Source organism: Suncus etruscus, chromosome 2 (genome assembly GCF_024139225.1).
Source record: "Suncus etruscus isolate mSunEtr1 chromosome 2, mSunEtr1.pri.cur, whole genome shotgun sequence".
Taxonomy (NCBI): domain Eukaryota; kingdom Metazoa; phylum Chordata; class Mammalia; order Eulipotyphla; family Soricidae; genus Suncus; species Suncus etruscus.
This window is the reverse complement of record NC_064849.1, coordinates 79759284-79787183: the sequence shown is the minus strand read 5'-3', so window position 1 is coordinate 79787183 and position 27900 is coordinate 79759284. Positions and strand designations below refer to the sequence as shown.

General features: G+C 35.1%; 1 pseudogene; it reads right to left on the bottom strand.

Moving 5' to 3' along the window:
- LOC126001788 (ubiquitin-like domain-containing CTD phosphatase 1) overlaps positions 1-25149 on the bottom strand; it is a 72374-nt pseudogene extending 47225 nt beyond the window's left edge.
- Positions 25150-27900: the final 2751 nt, after the last annotated feature.

Sequence of the window (27900 nt, the reverse complement as noted above, 5' to 3'; positions counted from 1 at the left end):
ATTCCCTGTGGATTAGCTTCCTCAGGGAGAGGTGGCAGGACAAAAGAGTGAATACAAGACTCCCATCCCCTTGGCTTCTGGGGGTGGAGGCTGTTGTTCAAATAATTTAGAAATTAAGAGCACGTAGATTACCATTTTTTACTCAACTTGGACTATCAACTCTCTAGCTAAATTTACTTATTCATGTCTTGGATGTTTTTATATTCAGCACCTTAGACTCTGAACTATCACATTGACTAATTAAGATGCAATTTTTAAAGGACATGAATTTAGGAACAAATGTGCTTCTCTTTCACTCTAAGTTTTGTTACTGTGTTAACAATCCAAACTTTTCATGAAAGAATTAATATGGAGTTTATTCTCTCTATCAATATCTACCTCAAATTTTTCTTTTAACCCTCTTCTCTAAATGTGAGAATTAAAAATAGTATGAAAATTGATTACAGATTGTGTTGAGGCAGTTATTTTATAGATATGCATATATGTTTATTATTATTTTTTTCTTTTTATTTTTATTTTGACCAAAGTGGATTACAAATCTCTCACAGTAATTTTTAGGTACATAGTGACATTGAATCAGGGTTATTCCCACCACCAATGTTGTCCTCCCTCCACCCTTGTTTCCAGCATGCATCCCATATCCCCCTCCTGTACTCCCTGGTTGCTAGTATAAGTGATCCTCTCTGTGTCTACCATGTTGTACATTGGGTGTTGATTCTGTTGTTGGCTTTGGATTTGGTGTTTAAGTATGATCATTTTTTTATTTCTACTGGTCGTAGTACCCTCCATTATTTCCCCCTTAATTTGTGAGACAGAACAAGATGGTTCAAATTATGTGGTTCTGTTTGAAGGAAAGAAAAAAAATAAAATGGGGCAAAAGTCAAACAAGCAAAAAATGGGAGGAGTCCTTCTAGAGGCTATAAATATCAATTTAAGAGAAGAAAGGGAAAAAGGAAGAAAAACATAATAACAATACTAAAAAAATTAAAAAAATAAAACAAAATACTTGAAAAGCATCACAGCAATAAAGACATCAACTACACAATAACCACGGTTCTGAAATAAAACACACACACACACACACATACACACAAAAGAAAACCCACAGGAAAAAATAAAAGCAACAAATAACAATAACAAACCCCCAACAAATTTAATTTTTACTTCTCCTTTTTTTTCTTGCATAGGCACAGTAAATATTGGGGGAAATTAGAAAGAGAATTCCCTTGGCCTAAGACATACAGGGTTTTGCTGCCCTTGAAGAATACTGTCATGGGACTAACTATAGGCTCCATACATGTTCTTTTACTCTCCCCTGGGTCCTTTGGTGGTGTCTGAAAAATTTCAGCTCCGTCGTGGATGATAAAATCCTGCTTCTGTAGGTAGAGATCTCGGTAATTTCACAGGTCAAATGATGGAGCCTATGATGGAGTCTTTCTTTAGGGTTCTAGTAGTTCTGTTCCATCATTGTTGTTTTAATCAGTCTTCTGTAGTTGGTGGTCTTGACTTTTGCCCTGATCCTAGGATGAAGCATAGGACCTAGTCTTTTCTTATGTTTCTAGAAGATCTGCTCAGCTGCAGACCTCTGGAGTTAGAGATCTTGGTTGGACAACCTGGACTTTTAAGAAGGAGAGGGGATAGCACAACTCTTGCTATTACCATATGTCATGCCAGAAAAATCAGATAATAAATGAATCAAGGTTTTTGGAAGTACCAATTCAGGAGCCCTCCACAATCCATTTGTGGCTCTGACTACTAAAATTACAGATAAAAAAGCAATGTTAACATTGAAATTAGAAGGAAAAACTTTTGAAGGGCTAAATGACATAGGGGCAGAAGTTACCATAATCTCTCAAAAAGACTGGCCCCAAAATTGGCCTCTTCAAGAAATCTCCTATTCTTTTTATTTTTCTAATTTTTATTGTAACCAAAGTGCATTACAAATCTTTCACTGCATCATTTATGGTACTTAATGACAATGAATGAGGGGCATTCCCACCACCAGTGCTGTCCACCCTCCGCCTCTGTTCCCAGTATTCATCCCATATCTCCCTCCTCTACCCCCTAGTATACTAGTGCAACTGGTCTCCACTTTACAGCTAGTTGTAGACTGAGCATCTATTCCACCATCATTGGAGATAAAAAGGATAAGAAAAAGCAGAGAAAAAAAATTTGGTGACAAATACCAAAAAAAGAAAGAAGAGAGAGAAAAAAAAGAAAAGAAAAATGGAAGAAAAAAATTTGGACCTGGCAAATAAAAATAAAAATAAATCTTTAAATAATAACCACAAAAGTGAAAAAGAATGAGAAAAGTGGAAGAAAAAAGAGAAGGAAAATAAAGTAAAAAACTAACAAATCAAAACAAAACAAGAAAAAGTATGGGTGCTGGAGTGGCAGGGTTTGGCATTCCCCCCACTTTTTTTTTGTTGTTGTTGTTGTTTTTTGGTTTTTTTTTTTTTTTTTTTTGCATAGGCACAGTAAGCATTGGGGAAGAAAGGGAATTCCCGTAGCCTAAGAGATTCAAGGTTTCTCCATCCTTGAAGCATACCATCATGGGATCAACCCCTGGCTCCATATATACTCATTACCCCATCCCAAAGGCTTTTTTGTGATGCCAGGAAAGATTCCTCTCAGTTGTGTGTGAGAAAATCAAGCCACTGTAGGTAGCAATCTTGGTATTTGCACAGGTCAGGGTCTAGGATAGGGTGCCTCCCATCCTGAACATGTGTCATGTGGATACAATCAGTCCCCAGGAGATTGGACAGTATTAGTCCAATCGGAAACCCCAGATCCCTAATGTAGAAATGATACAGCTCCAGGCAACACCACCAGGAAGTAAGCTCCATTGAGAGATTTATAACACTACTATGGCACCAACTTGTGCCCAGTTTTGATATGACAACGAGGAAAGGAAAACTTGACCTAAGACATGGCTGTCCTATCACATCACCTAACAGTAAATGGAAATCAGAAGAGATATCATCCTTTGAACTGTGAAAAATTAGAGCACCATCAACAGAAAACTGACTTTGACAACCGTGACTGAAGAGAGCCCACCTTGGGACTAATAAGGAAAACCCTACCCTAGGCTGTAGTCCAGGACACATAAAAAAAAAAAAAACCAACAACAACAAGATGTCTTATTGCAGAGGTCCAACTTGGACAACAGAGACTGAGCAGAACCTTTGGATCCATAATATCCTAGGCTTCGGCTTAGGACTGAACGAAAACAGGGAGCAAGTGTTACAGAAGACTGAACACCACAAAAATGATGAATAGGAACCTCTAGAACCTATATTTATTATTTTTACATCTTTTCTATTTATATATTTTGTGGGCCACACCGATCAGAGCTAACACCTGCTCCTGGTTCTACACGCAAGGATTGCTCTTTGAGATGGAGACTCAGAGGACCATATAGGGTGCTTGGGATCAAAACCAGGAAGCAGACTAGGCAAGTGCAATAACTGCTCTCCTGTTTCTGAAGTTCCATGCAGTAAACTATTCAAAGAAATCTTGCCTACTATTTTATATCTCAGTAATTTCACCAAGCATTTTCTATTGATCCACACAGGTGTATACTCATTACATAACTATGCTTTCTAAATCTCATATATCTGCCATTTATCTGTACTTTGAAACTTAATTCCATAAATTTTTCCATCATCTTTCACTCATTGCCCCAACTATCCTTCAGTCTCAATATATAGAAACCCTAAATCTCCTTGACAACCCTAATTTTGCTCCTTTTTTTATACTAACCTTCATCTTTAACATGGATGGGTTTTCTATAACTACTTGAAAGAGCTGTTTGAGCCTGAAAGGGTGATTGGGAACTAATATTAGAATGATCTGTGCACTCTCAAATGTTCTCTTTAATAGCAGTTTGACATGATACTTTGGGAAAATATATACTTTGAAATATTTTTTAAAAAAAACTTATAGTGGCTCTGAGAAGCAATAAAGTCAACTATTTTGCAATTGCAAAACCTCAGGTATCCTACTGCACACCAATGCTTAAAGGGCAAGTGAGCATTATTTATTTAAGTCCAACTTTTTGTGAAAAGTTGTGTTCAAGGATTAAGCTCTGGCAGCCTTCAGCTGAGATATGTTCTGCATTTAGGATACAACTTGTAAATAACCCTTTGGTTCTATTGTCTTCACTTGGATTTCTACCTCACTCTAGAAAGACAATCTCATACAATGCTTCTTGAACTTTTAATGAGTCACTAAAGTCAAAATACACAATCTCTGGTCATAGCATTGGAAAAATATCTCAAACAGAAGGGCTTCTTGAGCTAAAGTAAAGTTCTGAAATCATCAACGAAGTAATGTGTGTCTGCATGTAAATATATATGCTAAAAACTATTCTAACACCATTACTGTGTTCCTGTCTGCCAATTTTCATGTTGACTTTGTGTTTTCGTAAATTCAACTGATTTCGCTTCTATTTCTTATTTTTCTTTTCTCTTTGATGGAGATTTAGGACTTGTGTGATTAACATATTTCTTCCTTATTCTATTTGCGTTCTCCAAATGTACAGAAACAGATAATGAAACAATGTTAATAAGAAAATATGTCATCGTTGGTAGAACACATATTCACATGTTCAATCCTCAAATTCACAATAATATGTGCATAAAGACACACAATTATTCATATAAAATAATTTTCAATAAAAGTATTAATTTTTGATGGCAGAAAGGCATGTGTAGGATTAGGGATTTTTCCCCTCATCTTTACAAAACTTATGTATTTAAGAGAATAGATTCACTTTCTTAATATTGTCTCCAAATTTAAAGTTTTTTTTTCCAGTATTACAAAAAATACTGGAGTAGATATAAAACAGGAATGTGTTTTGGAGAAAATACATACAATAGAAAAAATAGGAAGTAAAGGTGAAAGCAGTAGTTAATCTCATAAATATGTAATCTCATTAAAAGAATAGTAGAAACTTACTATCATCTATATAAATGTCTTATTTGGATCATATTTAATTGGATGACAAAGTGAACAGCTATGTTTGAACTGTCGATGTGGGAAAAGTGTCATTCTTTCCCAAGGAGGAGTAGCAAATAGCTTAAAATAATAGAAAAGCAGCAAATTGAACTCTGAAATCTAGTTTGATTGAACTAGCTATAAATCGAAGTCTGAAATCTAGTTTGATTAAATCAACACATTAAAACTATTCTGCGACAGAGTGATAACTCAAAAGACTGGTGCACATGCTCTGTGTGTAGAAGGTATAAATTTTAAACTTGACAATGCATGATTGAGCCATATCAGAAGTGATGCCCTGTTCCCCAGCCACCAACAAGAATTTGGAATTGTCCTAGAGTTACCACTTGGTGTAGAACAAAATTTAATTGTTAAGTCTAAACTACTTTTAAAAGGTTACATTAATAGCATTCGAGGCAATTGATATGTGATTCATTAAATATAGCACTTCTATTGATAATGATTCATGATGCATCGCATCAAAGCTGAGAAACTGCTGAAAATCTATCCATGCATAGTAGCTGTTGAAGAGACTGCTAATTTTTGGATTTTCTGTGAATTGTGAAAAGCTCTGAATAATGAATGTTATCAAACTCAACTGGCCATGAGTTAAAGTGCTAAAAGAAAATCTATTCAGTAGCTACTAAATTAGAGAAAAAGCTGAGCCCTATTCTGATATGTACAGTGAAGATTAGGTAATCTTTTTTCTTTTTATTTTGATTGAAATTCTGGATAAAATTTTCTTTAATTTTGTTATTGATATATATATAACATTGGTTTTTACCATTCTATGTGGGTATCACTTCAAAATATGTTATATATACCCACCACCATTGTAATAGCATCTCACCTAGTCTTTTTAATCTTATCTCCTCTTTAATTCATACACTTTCTTTCAATTTTTAACCATATATGAGTAGAATATCTTGTGTTTGTCTTAGTGCTTCTCATTTATTTCTTCTACCATGATACCCACCAAGTATATCTATATCATTGCTAAAGGGCAGGTTTAATTATTCTTAAAACTAAGCAGATAGTATTATGATATCTATATTAATTCTTTGCATACTTATATCTAATAGGGCATTTAGGTTATCTTAATATCGGTTCTATTATAAATAACACTAAAATATGCATAAATCTTTTTTTGGGGGGGTTTTGGGGCCACACCCATTTGATGCTCAAGTGTTACTCCTGGCTAAGCGCTCAGAAATTGCCTCTGGCTTGGGGAAACCATATGGAATGTCGGGGGATCAAACCGGGGTCCTTCCTTGGCTAGCACTTGCAAAGTAGACACCTTACTTCTAGCGCCACCTCGCCAGCCCCGAAAATCTTTTTGAATCTGTACTTTATTTCATATATTTAAGGGTGGATTTCTAGGCTGGAGCAATAGAACAGAGGGTGGGGTGCTTTCCTTGTGGACAACCCACATGGGTCTTACTCCAGCATCTCATATAGTACATAGAGTTCTCCTAACACCACCCAGAGATATTTCTGAGTTCAGAACCAGAAATAACTTCTAATCATTACTTGATATGATCCCACAAAATTGGAACTTTTCTATAAAATGGTACTTCTATTATTACTATTTGGTCTTTTGGATAGAGACAATTCTTATAAGTCTGAGATAAAATTTTAGTGCCAATCGGACTTTAATTTTTATAAATTTTTAATTTACAAATGCGACTAAAGCTATAAAATAAAAAATAAAAAAATTATATCCACAAATTGAGTTGGGAATCTGGTTTTCACATGAAAAAATGAATTTAGATCACAACCTCACACCAACTACAAAAGAAATTGAGAACTAGACAGATTCTACAATGAGAAAAGCACTTGTGTTTCATGTGCCGTATTTTCCGGCGAATAAGACAACATTTGAAACAAAAAAAAGTCAACCAAAAATCGGGGGTCGTCTTATACGCTGAGTATATCCCGAAAAATGTTTCAATATGTCGCTAAATGAAACAAAAAAATCAGGCCGCAGAGTTTCCAAATCTCTTTCTTGGGGGCTCCCAAACAGTTCTCAGGAGATCTGGGGGCCACTTTTGGCAAAATCCAGCTAACCGTGTTGGTGGTTCAGTGCTAGGGTCTGAGGATGGGGTGTTGTTTGGTTCATGTAGTGGGGGAGATTAACTGACGCCAACAGGGAATTGCCAGAAAAGATGCCTATGATAAGGGACCAATCACTGCAAGGCTGCTCGGACTGCCTCTGTAACTCAGCCAATACAAGCAGGCTTTTTATGCATGCAAATTAGACAATGTTCTGGACCCGAATCTACACTGTCAAAAGCCTGCTCAGATCGGCCAGAGTCAGAGAGGAAGTCTATGACAGTATAACCTTTGAACCTTTGCTTGTTGTGATTGGCTCACTGTACAGTTGCAGCACATGAACGTTCTGTCTGATACAGCGAATATAGGCCTAAACCTATGTTTTAACTGCAAAATTAGGGAGTCATCTTATACGCCCAGTTGTCTTATACGCTGGAAAACACGGTACTACTTTGAGGTTGATCCCCAGTACCACATGTGATGGACTCCTCATTTGCTCAATCTCCTCAGAATGATCTGTAGTGCTTAATCAAAAGTAACTCATGGGAACTGGCAGGTATCATCCCAAAAGAAAAAGAAAAAAACAGAGAGAGATAGAATGATAGCACATCAGCTAGGGTATTTGCCTTGCATACAGTTGGACCAGGTTTGATCCAAGGCAATCCATATGCCAACCGCCCTGCCCCAAGGATGCCAGGAATGATTCCTGAGCTTTCAGCCAGGAGTAACCCCTGAATGTTGCTGGGTGTGGGCCCAAATACCATATATATATGTATATATACACATATATTTACATATGTATTACAATAAGAAAGGTTAGCTAATGGAATATTATATGTCTTAAATTGAAGAAAATAGAGTCATAATATCAGCTTATCTTGTTTATTTACACAATCTATGTCCTGGAAAATAAAAGCTTAAGTAAATAAATGAACCAAACTGAAACATTCTCACATAATGAAAATATCATTCATCAGAAGAAAATGCAGGTTAGAAAGATAATGATGAGGTAAATGATCAATTCTTGTACTTGGCTAACATAATCTATTCCTGGCACCACTATGACCTGCTGAGCACAATCAGAAGTAATTTCTAAATACAAAAACAGGACTGGGTCCTGAGCTGATCTGTGAGTGGCAAAAATATAAAATTAGTTACTGATAGAATATACCATGATATATGGGGAAAAATAATATACCATATTACATGGTGACACATATCCATATATTATCAACTAGCAATGGGCAAATTTCTTTTTTAATATATAAATCTTTATTTATACACCATGATTACAAGTATGTTTGTAGTTGGGTTTCAGTCATAAACAGAATACCCTTCTTCACCAGAGCAACATTTCTACCCCCAATATCCTTCTTCCCCGCCCCTGCCTGTGTTCTCAACAGGCATTCTACTTCTCTCATATTTAAAGTTTTTTAATAATACTTTATTTAAACACCTTAATTGCAAACATGATTTTGGTTGGGTTTCAGTCATGTAGAGAACACCCCCCCATCACTAGTACAGAATTCCCATTACCAATGTCCAAATCTCTCTCCTTCTCACCCCACCCCTGCCTGTACTCTAGACAGGCTTCCTACTTCCCTCAATCATTCACATTGTTATGATAGTTCTCAGTGTAGTTATTTCTCTAACTAAACTCATCACTCTTTGTGGAGAGCTTCAATGAAGTGTGCTGTAACTTCCAGCCATCCTCTCTTTTGTCTCTGAAAATTATTGCAAGAATGTCTTTCTTTTTTCTTAAAACCCATAAATGGGTGAGACCATTCTGCTTCTTTCTCTTTCTCTGACTTATTTCATTCAGCATAATAGATTCCATGTACGTTCATGTATAGAAAAATTTCATGACTTCATCTCTCCCAATAGCTGCATAATATTCCATTGTGTATATGTACCACAGTTTCTTTAGCCATTCATCTGTTGAAGGGCATCTTGGTTGTTTCCAGAGTCTGGCTATGGTAAATAGTACTGCAATGAAAATAGGTGCAAGGAAGGAATTTTTGTACTGTATTTTTGTGTTCCTAGGGTATATCCCTAGGAGTGTTATAGCTGGATCATACAGGAGCTCAATTTCCAGTTTTTGGAGGAATCTCCATATTGCTTTCCATAAAGGTTGAACTGGACGGCATTCTCACCAGCAGTGGATAAGAGTTCCTTTCTCTCCACATTCCTGCAAACACTGCTTGTTCTCATTCCCAGAAATGGAAACACATACCTTGCTCATGGATTGGCAGGATTAACATCATTAAAATGGCAACACTCCCCAGAGCATTGTATGATTTAATGTGATCCCTCTAAAGATATCCATGAGATTCTTCAAAGAAGTGAATCAAACACTGTTGAAATTCATTTGGAACAATAGACACTCTCAAATAGCTAAAGCAATCCTTGAGAAAAAGAATTCTTTAACATTTCTAATATAGACAATTTACTCACTAAATTAAAAAAAGGGGGGAAGTTATTATAAAATCTTTTATTTTTTACTAGCTTTATTCTGGTGTCTAGTTTTTATAGGATAATACTTGGCAGTATGCCTGGCTTACTTCTGGCTTTGAATTCAGGGATCACTTCTGGTGGCCTCAGGAACTATATGGGTTTTTATCTTCCTGTTTTATGAAGGAAGAGCCATAGACACTTGTTATTTCTCCTGCCACAGAAAATATCCTTTACTTAAAGAAGAAATTAAATAAAACAGACAATAAGATATTATCTCACATTGTAAAATTTGTGATTTGAAAGGGAGAATGAAGTTAATCAGTTTTTAGTATGGTAGTGGAGACATTTGGGAAATATTGTTAAAGAGCCTAAATATCCTACTAGAATTCGAAATATCAAATAAATGCATATCAAAGTGCTTTTGTCAATAATATTTTATTGATAATTAATAAAATACTTTAATATTGATAACATATAGTTATAACACATCATAAAGTAAAATGATGTGGAATGCTCGATGTTATGTAATTCTGGAGTATATGACAATACATAAATAAACCTAGTCAATAAATTATTATTTTTTTGGTTTTGGGTTACACCCAACTCAGGGGTTACTCCTGGCTCTGAGCTCAGAAATTGATCCTGGCAGGCACAGGGGACCATATAATACACCTGGATTCAAACAGGTTTCCGTCCTGGATCGGCTGCATGCAAAGCAAATGCCCTACCACCATGTTACCTCTCTGACCCCAACTCAATAAATTCTATATGTTAAATTTATAGAACACAGCATGTCAATGTTATTTATTTTTGTTTGGGGGTCACTACTCGTATGAATTAGGGTTTACTTCTGGCTCTGTGCTCAGAAATCATTCCTAGCATGCTCTCAGAAATATATGGAATGCTACTGAAAAAATCTGGGTCAACTGTCTGCAAAGTAAATGTTTTGCCCACTTGTGCTATTATTGCTCTGCCCCAATGTCAATCTTATTTTAAATTTATAAATGACATACAAGTTCTTAGTTAATACATTTGGTTGGAAGAATAACCAATGCTTGATAATAAAATTCATTAAAAATGATTTACAGAGGCTCGGCTGGGCTCAGAACACTCCACATGCCAGGATTTCGTGTGCCTTTGACTGGTAGGATGGGGGCTCTGGGCAGGACAGCTAGCCATAGGACCCCTGGGCTGACCACTTAGTCCAGGTGAACAAGATTCCCCCCACATCAGGCAGGTCTTCAGGGCCACGCCTGGTTAATCGGGCCCTGGGGGGAGGGGGGAGAAATTCCTCCCTAGGCCTCCAAAAACTACAGAGGCTCGGCTGGGCTCAGAACACTCCACATGCCAGGATTTCGTGTGCCTTTGACTGGTGTGATTGGGCTCTGGGCAGGACAGCTAGCCATAGGACCCCGCGCGTAACTCATATATTCAGAATATTCCTTATTCTTATGTTATGTTTTGCATATACATAGAATGTTTATTAGAATGTTTATTTTGTATTCTGCCCTTTCCCACACCCCTACAAAGCTCTTTTTTACTCCTTAACTCTCTAACCCCCTCTCAAACATCACTAACCTACATTACTCTTTTTAACTTCAGTAGTGTACAATCCTAATCACAGTCCAAAGCTGTGCATTGTGTGTGACAAACCCAAACTTTTTCAAGATTCATAAAATGGACATGTATTTCTTTAGAATGTTTTGTGTTTTTTCTTTGACAGCTATAATTCTTACTAAATGTTGTCTTATACAGTGATGATTCTAACCACTTTTTTATCTTCTCTTTTTGAGCTGTTTAACAAGGAATTTTGTTGGAAGAGTCCCCCAGTTTAATGCTTATGATTTAACCATGTCATGGGAATCATTGGAATTGTTCTTATGGCCCCCATATGCGCCAATAACACCACATGGCATTGCTTCTTATTTGCATAGGCACATTAAAATGGGAAAATACTATACATACAAATAAGATCCTATCTAATAGAGATTGGAACACACAAATCTTGTAGTGCAAAGGGACCTTACACCCTGAATATTGACATAACGACCCGGCACAGACCTCAGAAGAAAGGGCATAATCCATTCTCCCCTGAACCAGGGAAGCCATCCACGAAACATCCAGGCTGGTCTATAACATCACCTGGAAGCAATCCTCTACCACGGAAGACCTACACTGCTCAGACTTCGACCTGCTCAAAAGAGACTTCCCTTAACACTGAGAAGACTTAACAACAACAACGACCTGCTTACAGGACAGGGCTCCGTGCATTGCACTTTGATTGTGAGGTGAAAGGAGAGGATGCTCCACATCCTGACTTCAATGTAACATATGCAGATTCCAGGATCTTTAATACAGAAACATGATACCAACAACAGAGACTGTGTGAAAAATAAAAGTGTGTTGGCACTACAGACAATGTATTGGATTGGACGATCTAGCTTGCCTGGAGCCTAGACTTGGTCTTGTGCCAGGAAACTTCAGGGGTCTTGTCTCTTTGTACTTAGGCCAAGGTTATTTCTTTCCATGTCCCTCATATTTTGGTGGGCCTATGCAAACAACAATTGCCACTCTAACACCATTTTTACTGTGCTCCATTGACTCTAATCCTTAAAAAGAACTCACTTAAAATTTGAGGTTAACTTAAGCTAATATGCATGTATATGGAAATGTAAGAAAATACTATGCCTGTAATGTTTAAGGAGTTACGTAAGTTTTATGGCTTTAGATTGCCTTGTGTACTGTTAAGAAATATTATAATGTGTTACAATCTGGGGACTTGAGGGACAAAGTAATTGTACATGGATTCTGTCTTATTTATCTTAATGTTCTTTGGCTGAAATTTCAAAGTTAAGATATCAGCAAGGGGACTTCTGAGAATTATGTTATGGGTGATTGTCCTTCCACTGTAACTTTACCTTGTCCTCTTTCTTTGTACCCTTGAGGTGGGGGGTTGTACATGTAAAACTTACTTGTTGATACTAACCTCTAGTTATTAAAGTTAATTTACATCAAACAATTCAAATACAAAGTGACTTATCTTCAAGTATTGATCGACAAAAATGTACAATTAGTCTTGTATATACAATTATTATATAAATTACAACATAAAGTTATTTATGTAATATATAATTTTTAATAAAGAATATAAAATATACAATAATTATGGTTTGAATATTTTGCATGTTAGCATCATGAAGTAGTATAGAGAGTATTAGAGACTTGTTTGCATTTGTTTAGATCAGTATAAACCAATCAAAATGAGAAATCACAGATACCTGATTAAACTTTGGTGATTCATTGTATTATTGCAAATACCTAAGAAAAAGTTTGCTATTGCCTCCAGAAAAATAATAAATATATGTTCTGATTTTCCCCACAATAACATTTTATCATTAAATTAGATTCATTTAATTAATGACTATGATGTATATATATAATTTTATAATCTTGTTTACTAAGGGGACATCAAATTTTGGAGGAGCATGATATTTCTTTATATAATTTCCAGGTATTAATGATTTATTGATTTGTATAAATAGGCATTAATGGACATTGATAAAACATAATTGGACCTACGGAGCAATCACAATTTTAATTTGTTTAACTAGTTTAAATCTCACCTATAAAAAAAGTAGATAATCAAAATAGATAAGGTGCCTTGTGGTATCAGATGGCAGCAAAAGGAAGACCTAGTGCTTGCTCTCTCACTCACTCTTTCTCTCTCTATCTCTGTCTCCTTTTCTCTCTCTGTCTCTCTCCTTAATGCCTTAGACCATCTTTAGGATTCTGTAGGGCTCATACACATGGACAGATGATATATTCTGGCAGAGTTTGTTGGTCTAGACAGTGAAAAAGTATCTAACAGGGTCCTCATCTGAAAGCATGTTACAGTGTTTGGGAACAAGGAAAGCAGGGCCAAGGTGTTAGAAAAACTTTGGGAGCAGTCTGAAAAGGTCCAAGAACACTAGTTCAGATCGGAAAAGGAAACACTGGAAAGAGAGTAGCAAGTTGACAGCAAGGGACAGGACAGAAAGATAGACACTCAGTGAGAGGAGGATATATGGACATGTATATGAAATATTTCATACAATTCTAAATAATCCAAAAACTCAGGACAATCTACTTTCTTTAAAGCCATTTACATATAATAGACAACAGTTGTGAAATAAGCATCTTGTAATTGTACATTCTTTTTTTTTGTTTTCTGTTTTTGTTTTTTGTTTTGGGGCCACACCCGGCGGTGCTCAGGGGTTACTCCTGGCTGTCTGCTCAGAAATAGCTCCTGGCAGGCAGGGGGACCATATGGGACACCGGGATTTGAACCAACCACCTTTGGTGCTGGATCGGCTGCTTGCAAGGCAAATGCCGCTGTGCTATCTCTCCGGGCCCTGTAATCTGTACATTCTTTCCTTTTCACTTTATTTTCTAAATAACTAATGGCTATTACTGGTGCCATGACAAATACAAAGATGGCTAAAGAGCTTCTATTGAAATATATCTGAAGTTCTTAAAATGAATTAAATTGTGTAAAATTTGTGAAATATTTAGAATGTAAATTACTTCATTTCCTTGATAGGAAAGTATTAGAAATGAAGATTTATTCATGACTATTTCTACAAAGCAAACATACCTAATCAAATAAAAATCAATAAAAAAGAACTACATTTTCTTTTTTTTTATATTTCCATTTAGCTCCACAGTCCTTATGCTGAAGAGATTCATGGGACAATTGTATCATCCTAGGGCAATTGACACAACACTGAATTACTGGGGCAAGTGTCAGCTTCTTTGCTAAGTGAAGAAAATCTTTTTTTCCACCTTTCCATAATAGTTTTTACCCAGAAATAGAGTTTTTAGAAAATAGCTTCAGAAATCCATCCATTCTGTGTTTTCCTCTGTGACCATTTTCACCTCTTCTTTCCTCTGGCGAATGAAGGTGAGTATTGTACACAAAATGATCATGCCTAGAGTCTTGACTTCAACTTGATATTTTCAATAGAACTCTAAATTAAATGCACATTCAGTACTGCTGAATGAAAGTAAGAAGAGGAATTACAGTAAAATAAAATGATTGTATAGGTGACCCATTCACAGGGTTGAAATGACTTTTAAACTCAGGCTATTCTGAGAAAAGAAGCCTGAAATGCAGCTATAGACTCTATTACTTAAGAGGCTAAATCTAGTGAAACTCTGTTAATAAGTAGAAATATATTTATTTTAATAGACAGTACCATGAGCTAGATGTTATGCAGACTACATCTGACCAAATAAAACATTGGTCGTTGAAACAGTAAACTATTATATTGAAGGACAAGTATAATATTTTCTCTGAGATAAGGAAAATAGTGAGAATCCAGTGCAAAGGATTTGGGCTTTGACACAGGTTCCAACCCTGGCACCATTTATGGCCCTCTGATCACTGTCTGGATTGAGACTTGCAACAGAGCCAGGAGTAGACCCTGAGCACTAGCAGGTCTTGCCTTAAATCAAATCAAGATAAAAGAAAACAAAGAACTTTGAATTTGTGTCTGCCAAAATAAAGGTCAGGTCATGTTTCTTCTTCTTCTTTTTTTTTTTTTACCTTGACTTTATTTCCCTTATCTTGTCTCTCTGTCTAGGTTCTCTTTTAAGGCATGTTGGTCATAGGCTGCAGTCACACATCCTCGTAACATTCATAAATTCTTCTAATGGGGACATTTTTCATCTCAAACTCACTAGCATATGTGTAAATCAAAAATGCTATTTTAATAAAATATTGAATGTCGTTTTTGCACTTTCTTACTCCTTAAAAAAAATAAAGAAATAAATCAGGCAAATTAGGAGGAAAACTTGACAATGAATTTTAGGTAAAGTCCAGATCAACTTCATCAAAAACTCAGAAAGAACCATCAAAGGACAGTTGAGCAGTGCTTGACAATGCTTGACAATACAACCCAAAGCTAGGCAGTTTAGGAAAAAATATAATCAATGACCAATTCCAGTGAAAATGTGCATATACATACTTTTTTTTGTATCCAAGTTGCCTGGAGCTGATTACTCAGCCCTATTCCTTCATTTTTCCTTTTCCTTTTGGGGTTCACTCCATTTCTGTGTATATGTAGATAACAGTATTACAATGTGTGATTCCTTTCCATTTTTTTAGGATTCTCTCTCTCTCTCTCTCTCTCCTCCTCCTCTCTCCACCTCTCCCTCACTCTCTATCTCACAATCCCTATCCTCTCTTCTCTCTCTCTCTCTCCATGTTTCTTTTTGTCTCTTTCCCCCTCATATTTTCTAAACTCTTTTGCTTCACTATTTGTCTTCTCCTGAAATTATTTTATGTGAAAATAGATGACTGGGAACCCAGGGTCAATGTCAAACTTCAAGGTTAATGATGTTCTGTCACATCTGTGGGTTTGGTGGTGAGTACTGACCTCTTTGGTCATAGTAGTGGCTCTGTCCTGGCTCTCTTATTTTTTACATATTCACTTGCAAGAGAGGCAACCAAATTAAAAGCAATAAACAAACTCTTTCTAGGTTAGAAATTATGAAGTAGTAATCTTGACACTAATGTATTATTTATACTCAAAGGAAATATGAAATGTTCTTAACTTTCCAAATTTAAGTCTGAATCATGTGAGACTCCTGATGCATAAACATTGACACAACCAATATTAGGGGGAACATTTGCATCATAAATCCACGTACCAGCAGGAAAATAATAAAAGCATAAGAAGACCATATGTCTGCCCATGCAAGGTAGTGGATATGTTTATTATTGTGATTATATAGGACATTAAAAATATCAGGCTTATAAGATAAAGCTCCCTTCATTAAAACACCTTTTTTTTTAATTCATTTGTTCTTTTGTGTTTTGGGCCAACCGGTATGCACAGTGCTTACTCCAGGATATGTACTCAGAAATTGCTCCTGGCTGGGGGACCATATGAGATGGAGCGATAGAATCCAGGTCAGTCCTGGGTAAGCTGCTTGGAAGGCATACAAACTACCTCTGTGCTATCACTCCGGCTTCATTAAAACTTCTTAAAATGACTGAATTATAATAATTTCCTGTAGTATTTTATTAGGGATACCATACATGATATTCTCATTGACAACAATATTATAAAAGTATAAGTCTATTTTAAATAATAAAAGAGATGTTAAATGAATAACATATTAGTATTTAATATGAAGATGTTTATAAAAAATTTACCATTGTTATTAAATATATTTAGATGGAGAAATATGGTTGTATACATAGGTAATGTAAGAAAATTATTGCTTAAAAATATACAAAATTTTAGGGGCTGGGCGGTGGCGCTGGAGGTAAGGTGCCTGCCTTGCCTGCGCTAACCTAGGACGGACCACGGTTCGATCCCCCGGCGTCCCATATGGTCCCCCAAGAAGCCAGGAGCTACTTCTGATCGCATAGCCAGGAGTAACCCCTGAGCCTCACAGGGTGTGGCCCAAAAACCAAAAAATATATATATACAAAATTTTAGGTGCCAGAACTATGACACAAACAGTAGGGTATTTGCATGTGCTATCCCCAGCATCCCATATGGTTTACCAAGCCAGGACGATTTCTGAGAGCATAGCCAGTGTAAACCCTGAGTGTCACTGGGTGTGACCCAAAAACCAAAAAAAAAAAAATCCAAAATTTTAAACAGCTTTTAAAATAATTTAATTTAAATCAACTGACTTTTAAATGTAATCTATATTTTGGTCCAGTTCTGATAAAACATCTCCTTACCATAGTCTTTATCATAATTGTTATTCACTTGTTACTTTCTTATGATTATAATAAAGGAGAATATATAATTTTTACTTCTAAAAATATTGCATATTACTTATATGTGTGGGGAGAGGAGATGTGTTAACTAGTCTAAATTATTGACCTAAGTTATATTTGTAACACTTATACTAAGAAAGGGTTGTATAATGAATCCTAGATTTCTCGATTAAAACAAGCTTTCTATGAAACCTGATGTTCCTTCCAATTATCCAATCTCTAGAATTGTTTGAAACAATTCACATGTTATAAAGCTTCAGTGAAGTGAGATAAAATGTTAAAATTACAAAAGACTTATTTTTGCTTAGTATTATGTTATGTGTGATATGCATTTTATTTGCTTTTAAAAATCATACATATGAGTGTGCCAATACTTTGGGAGGCCATACACGGTGACACTCAAGGGGTTATTCCTGGCTCTTTACTCATAAATTGCTCCTGGCTTGGGGGACCATATGGGACATTGGGGATCAAACCCAGGTCTGTCCTGGGTCAGCCATGGGCATGGGAAATGCCCTACAGTTGTGCTACTGCTTCTACCGGATGTGCCAATTTTATATGAATTATTTTACTCTCAAAAATACAATTTGATCTCAGATTAGAGAGTATGATTCTGTATCTTTAGTTTACTATTCATAATAAATAAGGGAGCCATTTTTCTTGTCTCCTCAGAAGTAATATGTCCTAAACAGTAGTAAGAGGAATCTTGAGGATTATTTTGGAAAGGAGGATACCAAATGGTCCCCTAAATAGTGCTAGGAGTGATCCCTAATCTTAGTACCAGAAGAAAGCCAGATATCTAACCTGACGTAATTACAAGCAAGAAAAATACCATATCCATTATGTGATATTTATCTTTCCTTGTATAGCTTACCTTGTATTGATGTAGTGTCTTCAATTACTATTGCTAGGCAAAAAAAGCAAAAGCTCAGATAAATAGAAACATATAAAATTAAGAAGCTTCAGCATTACAAAAAGATATAAAAATAAAACCTTACAGACTATAAAAATTATTCACTCATCAAATATCTGATGAAATGCTAATATTCAAATAATAATCAAAATAGTAATGAAAATCCTAATAAAAAATCAAACAATGTAATGAATAAATGGAGAGAACCGAACTGAGATTCAAACAATCCATATAAATCACAATAGATGAATAGAAAATTTCTTTATTACATACATCACTTTATTACATAAATGTATTTGTTGCATTAAATTAAAATAAAAACAAATATAAAATAAAACTTGACAAGAATGAGACTGAAGACTACAAAACATATTAGAAGCATATATTGCTGGCAGGGATATCTGGAGAAAGGAGATTTTATCTTCTGACACTATGAAAAACAGTAAGGAGAGCTCAAAAAAAATAAAGAATTGAACTTCTATATTATCCAGAAATTCCACATTTTCGCATCTACCCCCAAGGATCCCAAAATGCTATTCTACAAAAGAATTTGCACTGATATAATAGATCATTATTTACAATAACTAAGTACTGGAAATTACTATTTTGTGTCCTCAAGAATATAGGAATTGGTAAAGAAATTGTGGTTTAAATACCAATAATATGAACCCAACTATAAGAGAAAATAAAATCGTGAAATTTTCTGCAATGTGGTTGTGACTAGAGGATATTATGCCGAGTGAAATCAGTCAGAGGGAGAAGAACAAAGAGAGTATGACTGATCTCAGATGGGAGCATAAAGAAACATAGTAAGGAAATAACTGGTCAAAACAAATCCTGAGAGCAGGGATTATTGAGAACTGAATCTGCCGAGGGGGTGTGGCACAGAAATTGAGATACTGGTGGAGGGACCCGGACAGGTTGGTGGTAAGTGTTGATTGGCACCCTCTTTTTGCTTTCTTTTTTGTTTTTATTTTGTTGTTTCGCCACACATGGCAGTACTCAGGAATTATTCCTGGCTAAACCCGTGATCAAAACTGGTGCTGGGAATCAAACCTTGTCTATAAAGTGCAAGGAAAATTCTACTGCTCTACTATTTGTTCACAATTTCTTTATATATATATTATATAATATATATAATTGTCTTTATTCTTATATATTTATATATAACATGTCTTTATATATATATGTATATAATTTCTTTATAAATATATTTATTTAGACATATTTAGGGGTGCTCAGAGCTAACTCCTGCTTCTGATCTCAGGGCAGACTCAGGAAACGATATCTGGTGCAGGAAACCAGTTTTGTAGTATGCAATGCAAGATTCCTGTCCACTGTACTAAAATTCCTGTCCACTGTACTAAAACTCCTGTCCCTGAAACTCATTATTAACAGTGTTATTCAAAATCATTGACTCTAAATTTTAAAGTAATTGAGATGGGGTAGGGTGGAAGCAACTTTTAAGTAATGTAGAATGTGCTCTTTGTAAGTACTGAATCATAAATAAAAACAACTTAAAATTTCATAATAACTTAGCAGCTACATCCTTCCAAATCTTTTATAGAATTGTAAAAAATGTTTAATTATCTTTTTTAGACTAAATAATACTTTGATATTGTTGAATCATAATATCTCAAGAATAATAGCTATATGTCTCCGAAGTCTTTGAATGAAAAAAAATGAAACAATCAATTGGAAGCTGTTATAATATTTTCTCTTTAAATAAATTGTTTTAATTCTAATACAAATATACTTTTCAAATCTAGATTTCTTTATATAATCTTTATTTGTTTAGAGGATGAAAAAACTTTTGGTATTTCTTGTAGAACAAAACTAATAAAATTTGTGTAGTGTAAATTCCTATTTCTTGTTCTTCTGTAAATCCTTATTTTTTTTCTCAAGGAAATTGGTATTGGCTTCTTTTCCCTCAAGGAGGTGTGATTTACTCTTTCTAATGACAATGGACATGAAGAAAGCCTTCAACTCATGCTTTCTCAGGATGCTTAGGATGTTGATATTTTCCTTTTAGTTAAGATTCATAATTTTAACTGAAATAAATAAATTTTAATTGTAGGCATCTACTGAAAAAGTGAGTAAAGTTAAAATTAAAAAAGCTAACAATTCTTCTTGGTAACTAGCCACATGTGTCCCTAGTTTATGTGGCTCATTAATGAAAGACAAACCATTGATAAACATAGCCATTTCCTTGTAAATTTGTTTGTAGTCACTACTATATTGCCCAAAATTTTAAAATAATTTACTATTTTTGCATCAGAAGAAAATAAAAATTATACTTATTTAAAAGTAATAAAGGATAAACAATAAAGAATAATAGTTAAAAGGATTGTTTCGTGGACTTTAATTTTCTTTAGAAAGGCTGAATTTTATGGGGCCGGAGAGATAGCATGGAGGTAAGGTGTTTGCTTTTCATGCAGAAGGACTGTGGTTCGATCCCGGCATCCCATAATGTCCCCTGTGCCTGCCAGGAGCGATTTCTGAGCAGAGAGCCAGGAAAAAAACCCTGAGCTCTGCCAGGTGTGACCCAAAAACCAAAAAAAAAAAAAAAAAAAAAAAAAAAAAAAAAAAAAAGAAAAGAAAAGCTGAATTTCAACAAACCTCAATAAAACAAAGTTTAAAAGTGTTTTTATATATGCATATATATTAGCAATCATAGTCAAAACATTAATATTTTGGTCAGTTATTTCTAAATATCTATACATAAAACATATAAAGTGATTAGCTATGAAAATAAACTGATTTTACTTATGTGAATATTGAATTTTGTCTTTTCTTGAAAGTTATCACAGAACATTCACTCTTTAAAAGAAAGTCACAAATTTCTTTGTGACTTCTCTGATAAAGCTCAGTATTAATAGGTGTTACCACCTTTTAAAAGTTTATAGTTCACATTTTCCAGAAAAATCGTTTTATAAAAATGTGATTATAAGAAAGTATATATAACATAAAGCAAGCAGGTTAAGAGGAACATTTTATAAATAGAACTACAGCATCATGCATTTATAGTCTACTGCAAATCATCTGAATTTTGGCTCTCAGAGACAATAATTGTTCCAATATTTCAGAACAGTATTACCCAGCAAAGCAGTTTTGTTATGTTTTTAAAATATGTTGTTCCACCTGTGTACTTGTTGGTTCATTCAATATTTACAAAGACAGACTTAATGCCTCTTTGCTACAGATGATCAAGGTTAAAATTTTTTATAGATGATATATATAAGTAATTAAAATTGAATTATTAGCATTATTTAACCTATTTTTTAAGATTTGATATTAAACATTTAAAAACTAACTCCAGATTATATTTTTCTTTTATAAATATTGTTTAGTTTTTTTTCATATTATTACAAAGGTGAATATTTTCAAACCAATCCTGTTATTTAGAAAGTTTAAAATAGATGAGTAGGCAGTGGAAATTTAAAACTCTTATGAAGTGCAGAGAGAGGAGAGGAATGACGGAAATACTTGCTTTTAAATGAATTCCAAGTTTATTATATGAGTTGATTCCAAAATACAAGAGTAAGTCTTATAATGGATTATAAGGAAAGTAATGAAATTAAAAGTACAAAAGGAGAGATGGAAATGACACCACAGCTAATAGGGCATTTGCCTTAGATGCAGGGTTCTGTAACTGGCATCCCAAGTGGTCTAAGTAGACCAGGAATAATTTTTGACTGCAGAACTAGGAGTAAACTCTGAGCACTGGCAGGTGTGGCTCATAAACAAACAAACAGAAGGTTCAAAAGGAGCTAAATGGATATCTCACTGATGAAGATACACAAATAGAAAAGATATCTACAAGAGATGCTTCTATTTATTGTCATTGGAGAATTGAAAACTAAAAAAGTGGTACTAATCCTGTAAATATGGCTGACATTTAAAAACTTAAAAATAATAAAAAATATAGTACCAAATAATTTTAAATAAGTGGAGCATTTGAATTTTCCTTTGTTAGGGTTGGAAACAACTATGTTATAGGTGCTTTAGAAGACTATGTTTTTATGCAAACTGAACTCTTCTCAGTACTGATCAATCATCCAGGTATTTTTCTATCCTAATTTAAAACTTACATTTACACAAAATTCTAGCATGAAAATTTAGAGTAAATTTATCTACAACTTATACAAAGGGAGCAACCAAAAAACATCGAATAGAAAAAGATAAACTGCTATAGCCAAACAATTTATAATATTCAGTAATAAAAATATATTATCAAGTTATCATAAGTAACTTGATAAGTCTAAGAAAATAGTCAAAACTAATACGTTTTTGTATGGGCACAGTAAATAAGGGGAAACCATAGACACATAAATAAGATCGTATCTTCTAGGGATAAGACCTCACACTTTTTATAAACCAAGGGTGCCTACCATCCTGGACATGTGTCATGTGGATACAACCCAGTCTCCAGGAGATTGGACAGTGTTAGTTCAACCCCAAACCCCAGATCCCAGATGTAGAACTGATACAGCTCTGGGCAACAATTCCAGGAACAAACTCCATTGGGAGAATTATAGCACAGCTCTGGCACCAACTTGTACCATTTATGATATGACAAAGAGAAAATGACAACTTGAGCCAAGACCAAGTTGTCTTATCACCTTACATAACACTGGATGGAAATCAGAAGATGTACTGTCCTTTGAACTGTGAATAATAAGAGCACCATGTACAGAAAACTGACTTTGACTGCTGCGACTGACAGAACTTTCCTTGGGACCGATAAGGAAAACCCTGCCCTAGACTGTAGACCAGAACTCTTATTGAAAAAAAAAAAAAAAAGATTTCTTATTGCAGAGGCCCAACTTGGACAATAAAGACTGAGCAGAACCCTTAGATCAGGGGTCTCAAATTCGTGGCCCTCGGGCCGTTTGCGGCCCTCTGTACAACATTTTGTGGCCCGCGGCCGGCCTTCAAATATCGCAGTATTCGCGATTATTTTGCTTACCGAATAATCACAATAAAAATCGCATTAGTAAGAAAAAAAATTGCATTAAACATTCGCATACCCTGAGTAGTTCCGTTCGGGGTATGCGAATGTTTAATGCAATTTTTTGCGATTTTTTTCTTACTAATGCGATTTTTTATTGCGAATATTCGATAAGCAAAATCCCTTATGCGGCCCTGCCTCACCCTGACTTTGCCTCCTGCGGCCCCCAGGTAAATTGAACTTGAGACCCCTGCCTTAGATCCATAATATCCCATACTTCGGCTTGGGGACTGGAATGAAAACAGGGAGCATCTGTTACAGAAGACTGAACACAACAACAATGGTGGAACAGAACCTCTAGAACCGTAAAGACTCTAACCTAGACCCGGTCCCAGTACCTGCACAAATGCCAAGACTGCTGGCTATAGTGACCTCATTTTCTCACCCACAACTGAGAGGAAAGTTTCCTGGCACCACATAAAAAGCCCTTGGGATGAGGTAATGAGTATCTATTGAGCCAGGGGTTGATTCCATGATGGTATGTTTCAAGAATGGAGAAGCCCTGAATCTCTTAGGCTTAGGAGAACTCCCATTCTCCCCCAATGCTTACTGTGTCTATGCAAAAAAAAAAAAAAAAAAAAAAAAAAAAAGGTGGAGGGAACGCCAAACCCTGCCACTCCAGCACCCCTTCTTTTTCTTGTTTTGTTTTGATTTGTTAGTTTTTTACTTTATTTTTCTTCTCTTCTTTCCTCCACTTTTCTCTTCCCTTTTCACTCCTGTGGTTATTATTTGGTGATATTTTTTTTATTAGCCAGGTGCATTTTTTTTCTTTATTCTCTATCTTTTTTTGGTAGTTGCAGCTAATTTTTTTTCTCTTCTTTCTTTTTTTCTTATTTTTTTTTATCACAAACAACAACAGAATAGATAATCTACAACAAGCTGTAAAGTGGAGACCAGTTGCACTAGTATTCTGGGGGGAAAGGGAGGAAGATATGAGATGCATGCTGGAAATGGGGGTGGAGGGAGGACAGCACTGGGGGTGGGAGTGCCCCTCACTCATTGTCACTATGTACCATAAATAAATCTGTGGAAAAAAATAACTGTAGTAGAATGCCTGTCTCGAATATAGGCAGGGAATGGGAAGGGGGGAAGGGGGGAATGTTACACTAGTGAAGGGGGTTGTTCTGTTTGTGACTGTAACCAACTATGATCATGTTACTTACATAAAAAATATATTTAAAAAAACTGATGCAGGGTGTGACTTCAAGTATATTACATAGGAAAAAGCAAAAGTATATCTATACTAAAAATAGTAGAAAAAATAAAACACAACTTTATAAAAAAAACTGGATTTTTTTTTATTAAAGAGGCTGTACATGGGAGTGTGTGGGTTGGAGATAGTGGGGATTATGCGCAGTACCTAGACACAGGAACAGTTGAACATTGAAAATCTCTCCACCCTATATATATATATACAGGGGACTTAAAGATACTGAAACATTCAGTTGTAATAATGATAACACTGTTTTTGTTCAGCAAAACCCATTGAACTTCCAAAATCTCTATTTCCCCGATGGCCTTGCATTATTACTGAACCTTTATGAGTCCCTTCGGGGATATCTATCTGATTACACTTCAGGTATGCCAGTTTGGGGGCTGTTATCATCAGTTTTGTGGAGCAAGTACAGACACCCTACACTCATGTCTTGATTCTTCCTGGAAACCTGACAGTTTTAATGCACAATACATTAATCCAATAATGCATTAATCCACAAATGCAGTAGCCACGTTCAAACCAGGCCAGCTCCAAAGACTCACTCTTTTCTCAAAGACGATGTAAACTAAACTGTGGAAGATTATGGGTACAGTTGCACATGTAACAGAAAGCTGTCCATCTTGGGAGGAGAGCGTGGGTAAAGTCCCCATCTTTCTGAAGCCATGCTTGCTGCCTCCATCACTATTTTTAATTATCATGCTTTTAATGAGCCTGATCAGATTTTCCATTACCCTATAATGCAGACATGTAATCTTTTATGATTCCAGAATTGTCTTTGATTCTACAACATTAGTACATTATGCTATCCATCGGGTCTCCTATAAATTTTCTACTTTACCTTTTGCAAATTCTACTTATTTTTGATTCTTATATAAAAATTCTCTCTTGTTTGGTCAAGATTATAACTAATATATTCTTAATTTTATTAATCATTTAGAACCAAATTTTGGTTTTATTAATATTTTGCATATTCAAATATTTCTTTTTTACTTATCTCTGCTCTATTATTGTCAAATACACCCTTCTTTCAATGACTTTTTCTAGTTTTTTTTTTCTTTTTTTTGTGATTTTTGGGTTACACCCGGCAGTGCTCAGGGGTTATTTCTGGCTCCAGGCTCAGAAATTGCTCCTGGCAGGCACAGGGGACCATATGGGACGCCGGGATTCGAACTGATGACCTCCTGCATGAAAGGCAAACGCCTTACCTCCATGCTATCTCTCCGGCCCCAGACTTTTTCTAGTTTCTTAAGGCATAAACTTGAATTATTGATTTGTACTTTTGAAAAATTTTTTGCTGCAAGACTTACTATGAACTTCCCTCATAGTACTGTTTTAGCTATGCCCATATTTATTGATATTATAGTACCTTCCTTATGAATTCAGGGCTATTTTTATTTCATGTTTGATTTCCTCATTGCATGATTTTTTATTTTCATTGTATTCCATGTACATGTTTAAGGTTTTTAGTCTTAATTTTATGATTCATTTTTAGTATTATGCTTATGTTAATGAGAAGACATTTGTCAACAATTAAATTGTTACGACTTTATTTACATTTTTTGCCCCAATATATGACACTTGTGTGTTCAATATTCAGTAACAAAAATTTGTATTCAGGTTTGGTGGGTGATAAACTTCTATATTTTAGTAAACTTACCTCTTTAATTTCTCACTGTTGAGGCCGGAGAGATAGCATAGAGGTAGAGCGTTTGCCTTACATCCAGAAGGACAGTGGTTCAAATCCCGACATCCCATATAGATACCCATCCCTGCCAGGGGCAATTTGTGAGTGCAGAGCCAGAAGTAACTCCTGAGAAATGCCAGGTATGACCCAAAAACCAAAAAAAAAAAAAAAAAAAAAAAAAAGATTCTCACTGTTGCTATTGATTCCTCATTGATTTCCCCATGTTTCTGTTCAGTGGTGAAGTGGGTATTATAATCTTTCTCCTCTAATGCATTGTAAATCAGGAACTTCAATATGGCATATTAAATGATGTTGAAAAATCACTAACTTACAGGATGAGTGTGTGAAAAATTGAAAAAAGTGATCTCATTTGCTGGAATCCTAGCCAATCCCCTCTCCTCAGCCAAAGAAAAAATTAGTTCCTCCTTTCATTTCTCTTCTTATCATTAGTTGCTCTCCAAAGCCTCCAGTCTGAAAATATGTATTTATTTATTTATTTATTTTTGCCAAATTTAAGACAAAGTTGGTAGGGATATTATGCCTCTTCCTTCTCTTCCTCACGTTTCTCCTTTTCCCATTTCTTGAGATTTCATGAGATTTGTTTATAAAACTTCTGAATTCTGCATGATCAGACCTCCTAAATTGGTCTCACTTTTTGCTAGCCTCTTTTATGACCTTCAATTTTGTTTTGCTTTTGAGCAAGATATATCCTGTGGAGCTCAAGGGTTGCTACTGGTTGAGTGCTTGGCAGTTGCTCCTGCAATGCTGGGGTGAACATGGTGGTACCAGAGACAGAAATGGAGCATCTTGGCTGCAAAGCATGTGCTTTAGTTTGTTGATTTATCTCCCTGACCCTCTTCTACTATTTAATATTTTGGGCACATGAAAAATATATTTTTATACTTTTTATAAAAGATAGTTTGGGGAGGTTATTTGTTTCAGGGCCATTTACTGAAATGCTCAGGGCTTACTCTTTGTAGGCTTAGAACCATATGTTGTTGCAGGGCTTGAACTTTGGTCAGCCCTTATACAAACCAAGTATCCTACTATCTCTCTGGCCCCTCAAAGTAGGTCTTATATTTACATAAAATATTGCTAGTGAAACCATAAGAAATTAGGAGATTCAATAGCAGAATTCAGTAGTCAAAGACTGTATCAGTGATCTGAAGCATACACTAAAGGAAGCTATCAAATACTAACCAAAAAGTAAAAATTTAGGATAAAATAATAAATATCTGTGACAACCTAGTAGGAGCATTTGTTTTTCTCAAATACAGAAACTAAATAAGCCATTGGATGTGTGAAATATTCACAGGGAATGTTACCTCATATGTAATTATCCATAGTGCTAGGTAGAAAATAAAACTCATACATAAATATTGACATCAAACAAACTTAATTTTAGCAGGTCCTATAAAACAACTGTTTTGTTGTGTTTACAATTTCAGTTCTATGGCATATAACATTTGCAGTAATCATTAAAAAATTTGAAAGAGTATACAAAATTCAGTTGTTAGCTTATCATTTTTTTTCATCTTAATAGTTTATATTCCAAAACTTACTTTATGCATTCACTAATAAAACCTGATAGATTATATTTTATATTAAGGAATTTATAACTCATTGCATATATTATTGCAAATTTATAATTATATATTGGTTAAAATATTGAAGCAGTCAACAACACAAGATTCTGAAATATAAGTAATTTGAAACAAAATTTAAAACAAGATTCTGAAACAATAGTAAATCCAGTGATGTTTTAATATTCAAATTTATATCTTATTGGTTCATA